Source organism: Nilaparvata lugens, chromosome 5 (assembly GCF_014356525.2).
Source record: "Nilaparvata lugens isolate BPH chromosome 5, ASM1435652v1, whole genome shotgun sequence".
NCBI lineage: Eukaryota > Metazoa > Arthropoda > Insecta > Hemiptera > Delphacidae > Nilaparvata > Nilaparvata lugens.
This window is the reverse complement of record NC_052508.1, coordinates 62,756,218-62,774,274: the sequence shown is the minus strand read 5'-3', so window position 1 is coordinate 62,774,274 and position 18,057 is coordinate 62,756,218. Positions and strand designations below refer to the sequence as shown.

At 34.9% G+C, this 18,057-nt stretch overlaps 1 protein-coding gene across 2 annotated transcripts in view; it reads left to right on the top strand.

The window, feature by feature from the left end:
* The window catches only part of LOC111059977 (zinc finger homeobox protein 3), a 235,100-nt gene that overhangs the window by 159,956 nt on the left and 57,087 nt on the right, over positions 1-18,057 (top strand). Inside the window, exon 1 of one of the 2 annotated variants that reach the window (XM_039429007.1) lies at positions 8,948-9,299. The exons of the other annotated variant lie outside the window; for it this stretch is intronic. The gene's annotated coding sequence lies outside the window, so the exon portion shown is untranslated. Of the gene's footprint in view, positions 1-8,947; positions 9,300-18,057 lie in introns of those variants that run through there. 2 annotated transcript variants of the gene reach the window in all.

Below are 18,057 nucleotides of genomic sequence, written 5' to 3'. Positions count from 1 at the left end.
CATTGTTTTGTTGTCATAGAATAAAGGATGGATAGAATGATTGCGAGTTAGTTCTGAAAATGTCAATCAATCAACCAACGCTTATTAGTAACGGACGGTCACGTTATTTTTACCCTCCTTGTTTTCGTAGCTTTCTGCTTCTTTTTCCCTTCTTTGTTGTCAAACTGAGGCCACAAGAAGTGTAAACTTCTCCAACCAAACTACATGGTTTCATCCTTTTTCAGGTATGAACGTAAATTTGTTCAAACGTTTTTGTTTCAAGGAGATACAATACAATGTCGCCAGATTTGCATCTCATTTTCAAGTCATCTTCATTTCATATTTTGTTCATGCCTTCATGCTTAGTTGAATCAAAGGTGTATGGTAATATGGTGAAATAGTTATTTGTATATCTAGAGTGAAAAGTACTGTTTTTTCTCCCTGAGGGAAAAGTTTGAAGCCCGAGGCGAAGCCGAGGGCAACAATTTTCCTGAGGGAGAAAAAACATTTTTCACTCGTGCTATACACAACATTTTTCCTCCACCTACATTTTTATAAAAACTGCTAATAAAATAATTTTTAAAAACGTATGTGACCAAACAATGTGTTACAACATAATCTAAAAAGTAAACAGAAACAGCTGGCTTGTAATCACAGTTCTCCTCCGACAGTACTATCTGTCGGCTAAAGTTGTAACAACAATGACAGCCAAAACTTCAGCTATGATGAAGTTCCCGTTTAAAATTTGATTAGTTAATAAGTAATATTCGTTGGCTGATATTTTGAATAACATGGAATATAAGAAAAAAATATATACATTTTTTTAGTATAGTGATATGAAGTTTGTAATAATAATTTCAGCATACAAACATAAATTTTATATATCGATCAAATGTCTGGTTGAGGTATTGAATTTAGTTGGTTTAATGACTACTCTATATGCTTCCTCATCTGAGCTTAGACCTTCTGACCTATTCCAAATGTACGTTTTTAAAATAGAGATGCTTCCCATGTTATTTAAATGGAGTCACTTTTACTCCCTAGGGAGTTTTTCTGTTTTTTAGTACCGAGAGCGAAAAAGTGACACTTTAGTATCATGTTTCAGGGAGTAAAGTAAGTACTTTTGACAGTAGGTGGAGGAAAACAGTATTGTTATCTACTAGAATGTAACCCGTGCTCCGCAAGGATCTGATTGAAAAATTAACAAACTGATTACATGACCTTCTGGAATATTAAAGAATTGAAAATAGGCCTATAACCATCCTCGGTAAATTAAGAATCTTTAAACAAAATTTCAGTAGTAGATCAGTTCAGTAGTTCAAACGTGATGATGCGTCGTTCGTGAATTTCCTATCCCGTACGTGTATAAACCAGTTCTTTCCTTTATCCTATACTATGAAACGAGCAACCTCTGTTTAGTTGTTTGAATGCTTAGATGTTTGGATGTTTAGATGTTTAGATGTTCAGGTGTTTAGATGTTAAGATGTTTAGATGTTTAGATGTTTAGATGTTTAGATGTTTAGATGTTTAGATGTTTAGATGTTTAGATGTTTAGATGTTTAGATGTTTAGATGTTTAGATGTTTAGATGTTTAGATGTTTAGATGTTTATATGTTTATATTTTTGTATTTCACTGGATCTCGAAAACGGCTATATAACGATTCTCACGAAATTCAGAACATAGTAGGTTTATAATATGAAGATTCGATTGCACTAGCTCTCTTCCCTGGGAAAACTCGCTGAAGGACATTAAAGGATAATTATTATTCATCCTTGGAAAAACAGCTGATAATAATTATTTCGTCGTCCGTTGGTGATGGAAGTGAGTGAGCGAGTTCATGTGTGTGGAACTGTGTCAAAATTATGACTCAGCAGTTGAATACTTTTGTAATCATTCAATCAGGTACTTAGTGCCGGTTGCAAAAAAGCCGGGTTATTTTTCAATCCTGATTAATTCCAGTAGATCCATCTTTTTGAAATGGTCTTCTCTGATTTGGTTCACGTGAAATTAATCAGGATTAAAATTTAACCGGCTTTTGTGCAACTGGGCCTTTGTGAGGGAAATTTTTGCATTCCTCTGGGAATTAATCTCAATTTACTGTGATTAGATAGAGCATTTCTATATGAATGTTATTATAATTTCTTCTTTCGTAATAATCTTTTTATGTTTGAGTACTCCAGAGGGAAGCTTGGTCCCCGATATTTATATTGAAGATAAAAAAGATAGGATTTAGGCTGATTGAGCTGAATTTATACGATAAGTTCCAAATCTAATTTTAATAAGGCTCGTATGCAGATACTCGGTTTAAACGCAGAAATGTCAGCTGTTCGTTTAAACCCCGTATGAAACACATCATGATGAATGCAAACATATCTACTAGTAAACGTGGTTTAGCCTTGAACATAGTGTTAGTCTTAGGGCCATATCTAAGATTAGTTTATATATCACATTCATAAAGGATGTATAGGCAGAATAGCTATTTCTCCGATACCAATAACCACCGTAGAGAGATTGTAATATTTTAGTTTTAGAAATCTGTTTTGCAATGGTACAAAGTTTCAGCCACTCTCATAGTAAAAAGTAGTATTGATACATTATCAAAGAATTTTTGGAAGGGCTAACTTATACATTCCAGGTTCAATATCAGGTTTCTTCCTCACTCTCTTTCTTTCTCACACACTCACTCATTCTTTCTTCCTCACTTTCTAATTCCTACTTGGTTCAATTCAAATTCATAAAGGATGTATAGACAGAATAGCTATTTCTCCGATACCAATACCACCGTAGAGAGATTGTAATATTTTAGTTTTAGAAATCTGTTTTGCAATGGTACAAAGTTTCAGCCACTCTCATAGTAAAAAGTAGTATTGATACATTATCAAAGAATTTTTGGAAGGGCTAACTTATACATTCCAGGTTCAATATCAGGTTTCTTCCTCACTCTCTTTCTTTCTCACACACTCACTCATTCTTTCTTCCTCACTTTCTAATTCCTACTTGGTTCAATTCAAATTCATAAAGGATGTATAGACAGAATAGCTATTTCTCCGATACCAATAACCACCGTAGAGAGATTGTCATATTTTAGTTTTAGAAATCTGTTTTGCACTGGTACAAAGTTTCAGCCACTCTCATAGTAAAAAGTAGTATTGATACATTATTAAAGAATTTTAGGAAGGGCTAACTTATACATTCCAGGTTCAATATCAGGTTTCTTCCTCACTCTCTTTCTTCCTCTCACATTCACTCATTCTTTCTTCCTCTCTTTCTAATTCCTACTTGGTTCAATTCATATTCATAAAGGATGTATAGACAGAATAGCTATTTCTCCGATACCAATAACCACCGTAGAGAGATTGTCATATTTAAGTTTTAGAAATCTGTTTTGCAATGGTACAAAGTTTCAGCCACTCTCATAGTAAAAAGTAGTATTGATACATTATTAAAGAATTTTTGGAAGGGCTAACTTATACATTCCAGGTTCAATATCAGGTTCCTTCCTCACTCTCATTCTTCCTCTTACATTCACTCATTCTTTCTTCCTCTCTTTCCAATTCCTACTTGGTTCAATTCAAAGAAACAACCAAAATGTAACATGGGTTTCTTTGTTCCATATTCGTTAAAATATGTCGCTATTCGCAAGCAGCCTACCTCACCCTGGATGACAAGGGTGACAATCGAAGAAAATAAAGAGAGAAAAGAAGTGGAAGAGAGAGAGAGAGATAAGCAAGGGAAAGAGAAGATAGCAACAATAAATCGATCGATCGAAAACCTAATAAAGAATAGAATCAAACTAACTTGATATCGGGAGGGTAGAAAAAATGAAAGAAGAATAGGGCAAAGAGAGAAAAAAGAGAAACAATGTATGTGACAGTAACAGAGTGAGAAAGAGAGATAAGAAAGGTGATAAACAAACTAGTTATGAATTGGAGTGAATCGACGTGAAGGGAGAAAAAGTATCGAACTATCGGAATGAAATGACAACAGAAACCAAAAAGGAATAGGTTAAAGAATGCAGTCAGGAAATTGAATATTCAACCCTTTGATGAAGGAAAGACAGCTTCATCCCTTATTTTTAAGGTCTGGTAAGGTTGCTAAGGTCTTGGTGGGAGATTTGATGTGTATGTAGGGAGGATTTTGAAAAAGGGTTAATAAGATATGTGTGTAGTCTACTAGGCATTTCGCTATCTAGCTAAGAATATTCCAGTATAATCTATATATAGTTTGGAATAGTTTGGGAGAGTGAGAATTGTTTGTTGATGGGACAACCCATTTTGTATTATTAAATCAATTTAAACTCTGATGTTTGCAATAAAGAAAAAATATTCACTGGAAATTCTTACCTTGAAATGCTTTTTTATTTGTGATATGATGCTCATCAGTCAATTTTTCCAATCAAAGAATAACTAATAAAAAATAGTTTCTCCATGGTTTCATTATAAAGAAGCCAAACAGGAAATGAGTAAATTTTTATACTCCGACATTCCTAGCTGAATACAAGTATAAAGTATAATATAGGAGAACATGACAGAACATAAGGCAACTTTCCATAAGATCGCAGCACAGCTTATAGTAGAACATATGAACTCTTATTCACCATAGAGATTAGGCCCACTAAATGACAACGAGATTGGCTTGGGCTATCTACTAATGAAAAATATAGCTGATGAATGTACTGAAAAGAATAGTGAACTTCACTGAACATTATGGAAATGTAGAGAATTCACCATATAACATTGTACTAGACGGGGAAGTGAATTCTACTGAAAATCGTGGAAATAAGCATTTTACTTCTCCAATTAAGCCCATAATACCAAAAAACGGTTTGGACGAACCTTCAAAAAACGTCCAAATACTTTGAACTACAGTATTTTTATTTATCATATTGTTTAGTTCATTTTACCAAAGTGCGTAGTGCTACTGCTCTACCAAACATCACATTCTTGTAACAGAATGTGTCAGAAACATGTTTAAAAAAATGTTCCAGCTTCAAAAACAGCCCCAAACAAGGTGACACCCAACGACGCATGAAACCGGTGGCCAAAAAACACAACAGCAGAATCCCAAAAAACACGAGAGGAATTCAAAAATAAAAGAGATCGCACCCGAAATTAGAATTTTGAGCAGAAAAGTGGTGTGTGCCACTGGATAGGAATCGACGTGCCGGCAAAGTGACAAGGCTACTGTTTGAGTTGATAAGGATGATGAAGAGAAGGAGGGTGAGGAGAAGTAGAAAAAGAAATACCATAGAGAAATCGACTAGGAGAGGAATGAGTAGGAGAAGGTAGTGGTTATGGAGAAGAAGAAGAAGAAGAAGAAGAAGAAGAAGAAGAAGAAAAATAAGAAGAAGAAGAAGAAGAAGAAGAAAGCAAAGACAACGAAGAAGAAAGATATGAACAAGAAAAAGATGAAGGTAGAAGAATAAGAAAGATCATTCGAAAGCCACAGTAAAAAAGTGGAGAAGGTGGTAGGGAGGAGAAGGAGGAGAGTGTGAAGGAACAGAGATGAACAATTGAGAGATGGATTGATGGAGAAGAGGTAAGAAAGGTTATTGAGAAGCAGGATTGACAGCGAGAGTGCGCGTGCGAAAGAGAAGGAGAAGAAGATGAAGGAAGATGAGAGTGTAAAAGAAGAATAAAGAGAGGATGAGGAGGAGTTTGAAGAGTTAGGAGGAGGTGGAGGAGAATAATGGAAAAGAATGCCTGGTGTGTTGCAGTTCATTTTCCAGTCGAGTGATTGTGGAGATCGACGTTGTGGATTGTTGCAGCAGTAGTCTCTCTCACTCACTCTCTCTCCTTCTGGTCACAAATCCATAAAATGTCCATGCATCGACTTCTGTTGCTCTTTTTTATGTCTTTTACGTCTTCTTCCATTTTACATTTTCCTCTTCTTTTCAATCTTCTCTTTCTGATTTCCCTCCTTCTTCAACATTTTCAACTTCTTCTTCTTCTTCTTCTTCTTCTTCTTCTTCTTCTTCTTCTTCTTCTTCTTCCTCTTCCTCTTCTTCTTCTTCTTCTTCTTCTTCTTCTTCTTCTTCTTCTTCTTCTTCTTCTTCTTCTTCTTCTTCTCTTCTTCTTCTTCTTCTTGCTTCCATATTCTCTTCTGTTTCCTTCAGTCGTTCAGAATTGAATAAGAAAATAAATAAAATAAATTCTAAAAAGAAAATAGAGAATAGAAATTCCCTTGTACTTGTTGCATTATTTGCTTGATCGCTTCTCCAATTTCATTGGACTACATTCTATCAAAATTCAAAATATGTGTAACCAGAACCACAGATCTATTTTTCAGGCTAGACCTCTCCGTCCTTTCCTGATCAGGAATATTATGTGTGTATCCTTATGAATAAATAAATAAATAAGGCAAATAAATAAATAAGGTTTGGTATTTGGGTATTTGGTTTGACTGGGTACAACAAAAAAGTTGAGATGAATGATGTTTAGGTTGGATAATTAAATTTATTAGATAAAATTTTAATTTTTTGTCCCAAAAATAATATCAAAATCAAATTCAATCAATTGTTTCGGCATATTATTATGGTAGAAATTGACAGTAAACCTTTTTTTGCTCTCATGCAATGTAGATTCTTAAAACATTTAAAACATGAGTTTCCAATATTTTAATGATTCGATGAAAAAACTTCGAAAATGGTGAGTTATGATACTGTAGACATTTTATAGATTACGATCTCAAATGTAGTACAATATGTTTATATTCTTTTCCTACAGATACCCTGAAAAGTGACCATTTGTGCACTGATTGCAGGCTGCAAAGAATCACTTTTCCGCACTAGTGCGCAAAGTGAGTACTTTGCGTACTCCAGATTTGCAGCATGACAACGCAAAATAGTTAGTAGGTTATATGGAGCACCAGTGCAGCAAAATCAAAATTAAGTTGGTAACAGTGACTGCTGTGGCTGCTATAGTGAGCAGAGGTGCAACGAAGCACAACGCGCTAATTATTAAGTAGATATAACCAAGGACAACGACAGCACAGTGCCACCACAGCACACACCACACAGCTGCCCCCCGCCATTCAAACACTACTACATTATTCAGGCAATTTTACCCATAATTACCCACTTTTCATATTCAATGGTAACTGTAGGAAAAATTTAATGTGAAATACGTGCGCAAAGTTCGTTTGCTGCACTCAAGAAACCATTCCGCCCTCGCCTACGGCTCGGGCGTAAACGTTTCTTTCGATGCAGCAAACTGTCACTTTGCGCACTAGTTGCACAAATAACTATTTCCTACAGTTACGTTGAAAAGTGGCCATTGCTGCACTGATTACAGAACGCAAAGAATCACTTTTCCGCTCTAGTGCGGGAAAAATTTTTCTGCACTCCAGATTTGCAACATGGCAACGCAAGATACTTAGTAGGTTATATGGAGCAACAGTGCAGCAAAATCAAAATGAAGTTGGTAACAGTGACTGCTGTGGCTGCTATGGTGAGCAGAGGTGCAACGAAGCACAACGCGCTAATTATTATTCATTATATATTATAACCAAGGACAACGAGGACTTTAGGATTTTAGGATTAAGGTTTTTATCAATAATAAAATTACACAGAAAAACATTTGATGCATTTCAGGCAATTTTACCCATAATTACCCACTTTTCATATTCAATGGTAACTGTAGGAAAAACTTAATGTGAAATACGTGCGCAAAGTTCCTCCGCTGCACTCAAGAAACCATTCCGCCCTCGCCTACGGCTCGGGCGTAAACGTTTCTTTCGGTGCAGCAAACTGTCACTTTGCGCACTAGTTGCACAAATAACTATTAGAGTTCTATGGAACAATAGCAATCGTTATACTCAATGTCAGATATACTACCTATTCATCATGAATCAAACTCAATTCCATCTCAATTTTCAGGATCTCTACAATAAACAGGATTTTTCAATAGTTTTATTAGGTTTTTCCTGTTAGTAAGGTATTCAAGCAGTATGGAATATTCTTATATTATAGAATTCATAGTTGAGAATGATATTGGATCTTCCAATGTATAAATAAATAGAATAATAGAATGATAGTCAAGGCTAATCAAAACCAGTATTTAGCTCTAAACTAATGTACAACGTTTTAGATACCTGGTCGATTATCTATTAAATACGAGTAGGCTATAAAGTAGTCTATTTGTAAAGAATTTACTTGATCTGAACCGTACGTACATACTACCAAATCAACAACATTTCCTTCAATATACAATGCATTTACTTGATCATATCGTTTTGCATCAAAATCTATCCCAAATCCAACTCCTCAACAAGATTCCATTCATATGCACTCATCTCCCAAGCCAGACTATCAAAAACGTATCAAAAACCCACAACACAACATAGCATAGCAGACTCTGCGTCTCTCTTGCCTGGCGTCTTCAAGTCTCTTGCTGCCTGCCAACAGGCTTACAGTAGTAGGAGGAGGAGGAATAGTAGGAGGAGGAGTATGAGGAGGAAGAGAAAGTGTCCAACACACAGAGTACAGAGAACACCACCATCTCTCGGCCCGACTACCAGTTTCAACTGCTCTCATTGTTGTGAACAAGCGGAACAAAAGGAAACTGCGAAGGATCATGGAATGAGGAGGAGGAATAGAAGATCGCAGCGGTGGCGGCGTCTTCCAATTTCGCATTCCAAGAAAGTTGCGCTCACTTCTCTCTCTTCCTCCTCCACGAATTCGCGAGCCGCCGCGATGCTGTCACGATAATTACTTCACTTTTCTTCTTATTCTACTTTACACCCCCTTCGTAGCGGCAGGATAGAAGTGGGAGGGAGAGGAAAAGCGGGAGACAAGCGCGGGAAGATCTCAGAATCCCCACCCGAAGAGGTGGAGGTCTGTTTCCCCTACCGCGGCGACCGTATGCAAATTCCGCGCTTCGAAATTTCGGGCCGCTGGTGGGGGAAGGACCCTCCCCTCCACAGCCGCCTGCTACCCCCACCCTTGGTAGGCCAACCTGCGCGCGGGGTTGATCGCTAGCCGAGCGTCAGTAGAAAGACAACCTCCGTAGTGGTAACATCGTCTTTCGGGAACGCTTACACACGGTTTCATCTACTACTCGTTTTCCGAACTTGAACTCATCAACATCTTTTAACCCCTACCCTAATCTACTACCGTAGTTCCTCAGAGTGTGCCTACTAGCTACCCCAGTGTGTTTTATTTTCGTGTTGTGAAGTTGTTGTTTTCACACCGATGGATACCTACAAATTATTGTGATCAAGTATTTTTGATTTGTGGTTGTGGCCCGGTTATGACAACGTTGGGCGAAATATTTCTGCACAGTTTTGGATCAGACAGCGATCACAGATGCAATGTTATCAGGTAAGAAAGTTGCCCCACAAGAAAGTGTCAAAAGTGCTATCTTTTGGTCAAACTTTCAAAGAAGTCGAAGACTCGGTTAGTGTTGTCATCAATGGTGAAACAATCTGTGCACTTGGATATTACTTGTGTTCAAATACAATCTTAAACCATGTCAAATATCTCCGTTACCCTGTTTAATAGTGGTTTAACCCCAGTTAAATATTTTTGTTTACGTTGACAACTGCGTTCAATTGTCATAAACTAAGTTGCGGTAGGCCGACTGTTTACAACAACGCGCGTCAACTTGAAAAACAGATGTTGTGTATGTTTATTGAAATTTTGAAGTTTTGTGAAACAGAATCAACTGACAGTAGTTTGTGCACACGCTGGACGAACATCAAACCGCGTGTTTGTAATAAAATAGTGATTGTTTAGTATGTGCGCACATTCTACTGTTGAATGTATCTGTCTTACAACATTTTTCTGAATTCCTACAAAACAGACACCGGGTAATATGTGCATATTTCAAAACTCCACTGAAACATTTAATCGTGAATCACCGAATTATTTTCGAGAAATTTCACGTTTTGAGATTACGTTGATTTTGTCGTAGTTTGCCGGTAGAGTTGAAAAAGTTGTTGATGCCCGGGTACGAATTATCATTCAGAATTCTTGAAAAGGCAGTTGAGGACTGCTCTGGTGATAATAATGTTGATTTGCGAAAATTTTCAAGATGAATTCTATTCGTTGACCTGTGTTGTGAGATGCCTCACAAGCACTCATGTACTTGGACTGTTAGGGATTGAGATTAGTATCATGTTTACGTATATATCAAAGGAGGAATATGTTTATTTCGATGTGGAATTAGGAGGTACTTGATGGAAATATCGTGAATTAACGTTAAATATCAACGGTAATACTGATTCAAATATTTTTCGGGAGTAGGCTAACCTCTTGCGATAAGGCAAACTGTTTTACGATTAGTACTCTGTTTCGACGATGCGTAGAAATTAATTTGTTTCAAAAGTTTGTTGAAATCACGGTAAATTACCAAAAATTACTTCATAAGCATGTATTGTTTCAGTGTATAACCGTTAATCGTATCTGTTGGTTCTTACCGGCTTTGAGCTCAAATATCTTAAAATAATTCATTATCAACCAAAGTAGATTTTTGCAATACTGTTCAAGTCGGACACATATTATATCAATATAGGCCTTATTCAAATAGAAACAAATCAATTTCCAATTTGAAATTTTGAACTTGAAATTTTTCCCGCTCCGTGACAAGTGATGTAATACAGTCTGTACCTCAGTAGAGTTCTTTCTAGTGGAAATTATTGTATTGTATTACAATTCCGATATTCCGCTTCACACCATCAACTAACACAGGAAAACTATTCAAATACATGGAAAAATCTAATGTCTACGATTTAAACTTGTTTTAACGACTTCTCTCCAACTAGTAACCGGTTAGGCTATTCAACAATTCTACATATTATTCAACTAATTATCCATTTATTACTTGTATTTCGAGTGAAAATCTATTCTTGGAGTGAATTTCTTGATTAATTACAAACTGCAATTCGTATTTTATTGAGTTTTTATGACGACTAATAACGTAATCACGGCTTATAGACATCAAAATGTTGCAAACAAGTTGAAACTGAATAATGTGTTGTTATGTAGTGTTGAAAACTTGATAAACTATAGATTAACTCTTCTTAATTGAATAAACATAATGAACTTGTCTGGAATTCTTTGAAAAAATTTCGGGTAGCTTTAGATCAAATTAAAATTCTTTGTAACTTGAACCAACTCGAGAATATTCAGGTCTTCTACTTATTTTCCGGAAAAATATCATGATATTTTTTTTCAGATATCACTGTATCAATCAGTGATACAGTATTCTTTTCACTCACTATCTCCGTTTTATCAAGTTTATAATCCGAGAATTCGTCAGTTTTTTCTGTGTGTTTTCGGATGTTGTAAACCAGTAGAACAAATATAAGAGTTGTAAATCAGTCTTTATCCATGCAGAAACATTCACACAAAGTTTGTTCCAAGTTTGATGAATTTCTAGGATTTGATTGGAAGTCAATTTCAGAGTTTAGGGAGATAATCTTCAACTCTTGACAATTATTGACAATAATTGTTTATTCCAAGTACATCATTCATCAGTTAACACGGATAGTAAATAATGTTACAGTACTGAACTTATTATTTTATTATGACAAATGAAAAAAATGGAACAACATGGCTTGATGCCAAAGTCAATTGTTACATGCTTTTCCAAGTTACAAGTTTTTCTCATCTAGTCTAGACTGAAAATTTATTATCTCACATGTCATATCATAATCCCACATATATCAATTATTCATCTGGTATTTTCTCTAGTTACTGATAGTTGATAAAATTCACTTGATCACTGTTTAAAATGATAACCGATGGTTGTCACAGTTGTATTATAAAATATTATTGTTTCACTTAGCTGGCTATTTTACTAAATTACCTTCTCAATATTAAACTTGAAAATATTCTTTTTTATAGTAATAGAACAATACATTGTGATTGTAAACTACACAATGAATTTCCTGTAAAATTTGATTACTGTATAGTCATCTATATATTATATTATATATATTACTGGATGTCACCTATTCTGTGACATCCAGGAAATACAACTGAAAACCGAAGCCAAATATAATAATTAGTATCAAGTCTTGTGTTTATGAATGAAGCTGGCTCGTGTAGACTAAATAAGATTATGCATAATATCATATTTCGCATATTTCTAGAGTTTCTCGTAATTATTTACTATGCTAGCAATGACTTAATGCAGTTAATTAGTGAAAAAGGATTCTAAAATAAGACATGCTTGAACTTCCGAATTCTAAAAATAAATGAAACGTGCAAGTCAACACATTATTTGCAAACCATTGAACAATAATCTACAAACCGTAGTTATCAAGCATAATATCTCACCTTAATTAATCAATATTGTTGTCACTTCTATTACCTACTTCCTTGGTTTCTATCAATTACATGCTATCTTGAACTATACATTGAACTATGTACCGTATTTAATTTGTTCAGATCTGTTTATTTTTCAACAATTCTCCATTGCGAAAATCACATTTCACAGCATAGTGAATGTGATCTAGTCGTAACTGTTGTTTTTTGTGAAAATAACAATTATAATAATGATTCTAACAAAGGTCCATGATGAATTACTTGGATTTTTGAGAGAAATCTTATCTACAGGAACGATTACACAACAAGATTCATATGAAATTTTATTTTAGATATGCATTTATCTTAGTAGAGGGCTGAAGGCAACCCTCATTATGGAAGATTTTTATGAATCGATAAAAATATTATTTCTGTCTAAGAAAATTAAAATTATTCAGTCGTCTTATTCCTGAAGCCACGCTTCTTGTAAAAACTTTTTAAAAGCCACACTCTTTGAAAACATGATCTCGTGGCATACATTTGCATGTTTAAAAAACCCAAACTCATTCTGTGACCAGGTGGGCAATGTCAAGCTATTTGGTAGGTAGGTTTTGTGTAGTGATTTAACACACGTTAACACCATGCATACCATTACAACCGAGGTTAATTTGCAAGTAGAATACCTTAAGAACTCCTTCAAGTACCCTTTAGCCACCTGTGTGGGTTGGTGAGGGGGGATTCGAGGAACCCTTTCAGTGGCTTAATTATTCTGACAGCCTCTGAAAATGATCTCGTGATGATTGTCCTTTTCCCTCTTCTTTCTTCCTGTGTTCGTTTCTCCTTTCTTTCGTCAGGCATCGGGTCTGGCGTGTGCCTGGAAGGAATAAATAAATATCTAAAAAAACATTGAAAAAAAGGCACCACCCCTAAGTTATGGGCCCGTAGTATGCAAAATAGATGTAACTGGCAGGTACCCACTACTGGTATGCAAAATATCTTAGATTCTTCTAGTAGGATATATCTCCACACATTCTGTATTCGATTTCATATGTACCCCCACAAGGGGTTATCCTAGACGAAGATTTTGAATCCATGTAGTAGGTTTAATATGTACCCCCACAATGTGAAGGGTTATCCTGGGTGACGATTTTGAATAAATTTTCAAAACTAAGACCCAAAATTAATAGTTGCTCATGTCTCACAGGGCACGAGCCAATATTTTGGGGCAGAGACCCCCTACTTAGCAACGTAATTTCTCAGTGGGTTTTGAATAAATATTGGTGACAAACCCCAAAATTGACGGTTGTGTTGGTGTTGTGAGGCACGGGTCAAGATTTTGGGTTTCAACCCTTTATACAATCAAATTTATGCAAACCGTTTGGCTGATTTGGGACACACGCATGCTATGCACGATTTTCTTCTTATGCAAAGTGACTATTTCTGATAATATTAATGCTAAGGTGCATATTATAGGGTTCTCACTGTACCGGGATAGAATATTCAAGAAGCTAGATTAATATCATTACATTTTTTCAATTGAAAGTGTTAACCTTTGCATGTACGACAACGTTTATTACACTGTACTTCGATAATTTAATAGTTGTTAGCAGGTGTTGATGAGTAAACTGAAAACACCTATTAACTTGCTAGCTTCTTTGTATATTTCAAATAACATTTTATCTAAGTTACTTCTACTTCTTTAACTATAATTTTAAATATCACAGATTTCAGAAGTCAAGTATTGTAGAACAGAAGACATTATTATGAATAGTGAACCTAGATTATAAATTATTATTTTAATAAATTAAATCCTAGAAAAGTATTCCATCTGGAGATAAGTATTTGTCTATCAGTAAGAAGAGGATGATCTTAAAACTGGTAACGTTTTTTATTTTTAAAGAGAATTACAATAATTACATCTCAAGAACTCCAGTGAAATCAAATATAGAACTAAATTGTTGATAGAAATTGTGTGGATTGACTCACTTCGAGTGTAGTTCCAATACATTTTTACCAAATTAATTCTCTTCCATTTCATTCAATTGTTGATTTCCAACACTTTACTGTAGTTTACACCTTTTTGGACATGAGAACTGGATTAAGTATAATAAATAATCTCTCAACAAATGGACGTCTCCCTAGTTCTTACTTGGATAACAACAATGCACCATAACATCAAATAAATGAATTTTGAATAACTGGTAATGCAGAAAATTATCACATTACACCACAATTATTTCTACTCTTCTAAATTCTACCAAAGAAGATGAGAAGTTTATTCTATTGTAGATTATTTTTTGATTATAATTCTCAATGATTCTACATTATTCACCGCTTGTTTCCCCAGAACGTTTCTAATTATTCCCGACCATCAAAAGGCGAAAGACTACATCTGTTGTTTAATTACAGATTTCCAAAACTTGTCATTGAGAAGCCGAAGAGGTCATGCTCAGGTTTTATTATACGTCACGTCAGTTAAGCCTCTGCCACGTAACTTACACCGGAAGCAGGCATTTAAGCAGCTAATTGCACATCCTAGCACAAAAGACAACGTGGAAATTAAATTGGCCTGAACACACTCACACTAGCACACAATTACACATGAACACACGTACACAATCACACATTGTCTTTGAATGAAAAAGAAGTAAGGAGTAGAGGGAGGTGAAGGAAGGGCTAAGTTCTGAGGGTTGAACAAAACGCGGACGAACAAAGAAAGGGAATTCGATAAAAGTTGGTGTAAGACAAAGAAAAACAGTTGAGGGGATAAGAAGAGCACAACAGTCTTTAGTTTAAGAAGCGTGTCTGAAGTTAATTAACAAATTGCCTCTTTAAAACCGACAAGTTAAGAAGACAAGCACTTCCTTTTTGGACTGTAAATTGTTTCAGGACAATTGTGACTCTAGGAGGATAAGTGTAGGACATGTAATTACAGACGACTAGAGCGTCACATGCAAATTTATGCGCATGCGCAGAAGGTTCAAACATTTGTGTCTAGTTTTCCTTCTTCAAAGTTGATGTTTACGTGAAAATCTTATAGTTTATAGTATAATACTGGATTCAGAATAGGAGTATTGTAACGTGAAAAAGCTTTTCCTCAGTTCAGATAACCTATTTGAAAGTGGAAGTTTAACTGGAGAATCATTGTCGTTTTGTAGGGTAAAACTGGAATTCCAAGGTATTTCAGCTTGAAAATTCTCGAAAATTGAAATTAAAAGTCTGCACTGAGTTTTACGTAGGTTTTTTACTCAATTTCCATTCCATACTTGGAATTATTCTGATTAGTTTAGGTGTTTTAGTCAACTTCCATTACAAACTTCAAATTATTCTGATTAGTTTGATTAAATTCATTGTCACCCTTCAAAGTAATAATATTGATAGTGCCCCATATATACTCAATGCTTAATGCTCATCTGATGCTTAAAATTCTTTTTTTTCATAGTTTTGTAGGCTTAAAGAATTATTATTAGTCCAGAATATAGAGGAATAAATTAGCATTATCACGAACGATTTTCAATATATCTTTGAAAATATATTTAATTTAATTTTATTTTATAAAATTATGATTTTTTTCAATTTATCGTATGTAAAAAAATATCTGTCTTTCTAAAGCTAAGTTCCATCCTTCAACTTTTATCCACTGTGTTAGAATTTGAAATTATCAATTCCATTTCAAATGGAAACTAACTTTATGAGTATCTTTATAGCTATCAGCTATGTTTCCTCTACATTGTGTTGAAATTCCAAGTTATCAATTTGATTTCGAGTTACAACGAACTTTATAGGGTTTATTTCAGCTGAGAAAAATGGCGGAACAGATTTTTGGGAGATGTTTATGAGAGTGGTGCTTATAAGAGGCAGGATCAGGAAAGAATTAGAGAGAGACTCGATCCAAAGAGTCCTCTGTTCTTTTTTGGTGTAGCTGTATTGCGAGGTCAGTTAAATGACAAATGGTCCACTCACAACGGTTACATCTCTAAAATATCCTCTTCTTTTCGCCCTCCTCCTCCTCCTCCTCCTCCTCCTCCTCCCATTCTTTCCAGTAACACACACCATCAATGTCCTCCTCCTCCTCAACTTCCTCCTCCTCCTCCTCCTCCTCCTCCTCCTCCTCCACTTCCTAAATTCGTCTCCTTTTCATTATCCAACTCTCGGCTGTTTCACATTACACTTTCCAGCATCTAAATAAATCTTTTTCTTCCTGATTACATTCGAATAATGGACGGATTGAGAAAGAGGGTGAGAGAGTGGGGAGGAATGGAATGAGAGAAACTGACGATTTATTATGAGAAGAGAAATTCCAAAGGCTGTCAAATAAAATAATGGCTGATTAGATTTCCGATTAGAATTCGGAATATTCGGCATAACATTCGTTGGAGAACTCGAAACTTGAAGGGAAAACAAGTATAAGTTTCTTTCGGGTTGTAGTAGTAATGTTTGAAGAAGGTTGAGAAACAGTTTTTGAACAAAGTTATAGTTATCGTATACAGTGAATTTGATTGAGATTGTATGAATGTGTGATGAACATTTATGTGAATGTTATTAATAATTTTATTAATTTCAATTTAAAGATAAGATTATTTATTGTATTTGAAAACTTTCAGAAGATTGGGCGTAGATTGAGAGGAACAAATTCAATATAAAATAATTCTACTGAAATATTCACAGACGTACTCGAGAACAATAAAGATTGATGTATTTACTGGTAAACTCAAATGAAAACTAAATCAGAGCTTATAAAAGACTCAAAACTGGATTCCCTGATTTTCTCTATGAATACAATATATAGAAAATCAGTTATATCAGCTATCTTGTATCAAAAATTGTGTTTTATAGCAAAAAAATTGTAAACCAAACGTTATGCAGCACAAAATTTGGTCTCGCCTCTGCAATGTCATTGGTCGGGAGATTCAAAATGGCGTACTCTTTTCTCATCCAATCACACTCGAGAATACTTAATCCAGAATTGTAGAAAATATTGGGTACTAGGAATATTCAGAACCTTCTAGAACATATATACATAATGTATTAAATGTTCAAATTTTGAACTCTTGGAATTATGAAAATTATGATCAATAATCTCATTATATTGAGGGAATAAATAGTTAAGAATGATATTGTATGTATAGATGTATAAATAAATAGATAAATAGAATCAACTTGGTATGTATTTGATTCAGTATCAGGGTACTTCGGGCATTTCACAATAATTTCAAAATTAAATACCGCTTCCCAAGTAAACATATTGATTCCAAATTCAGAAAATATTTTTTGAAAACTCAAATGTGAAGAATTGTGATAAAATTATCATAGGAACAGATACAGCTTAGAACTGGATGCGTTTATCGAATATTTCAAGAATTTCATGGACCTATTATAACCTATTACAGCATGATGTAATAAACTTCTTCCATGAAGATCCAACAATAATTCCAGCGGATAACTCAAGTAACAAGGGATTTAGACGATTACGTAAAAAATTAGTTTTTGGCCTTGATAATTACACTCTGCCGTAATTGTTATTGAGCTAAGACAATCAGTTAAATATTCAGAGGGTCATTATTACGTTAAACGGTTCTATCTCCAAAATAGATGTTTTGCTGCTAGAACCGTAGTTTTCACAACTGACAGCAAGCAAGCAATGATATTTTAGCAACAATCGATCAACATTATGTAAAAATGGATGATAGTGGCTAAGCTCTCAATTACTATCCCGCAAATTATGTCTTTAATTTTGACCAAAAAGGTTACTAGAATGAATCTATTGCTTTCCATTGCTGGATTAGATCAATTAGAAGAAACGTTTTAGGATTGGAAAGCTAAATCTATC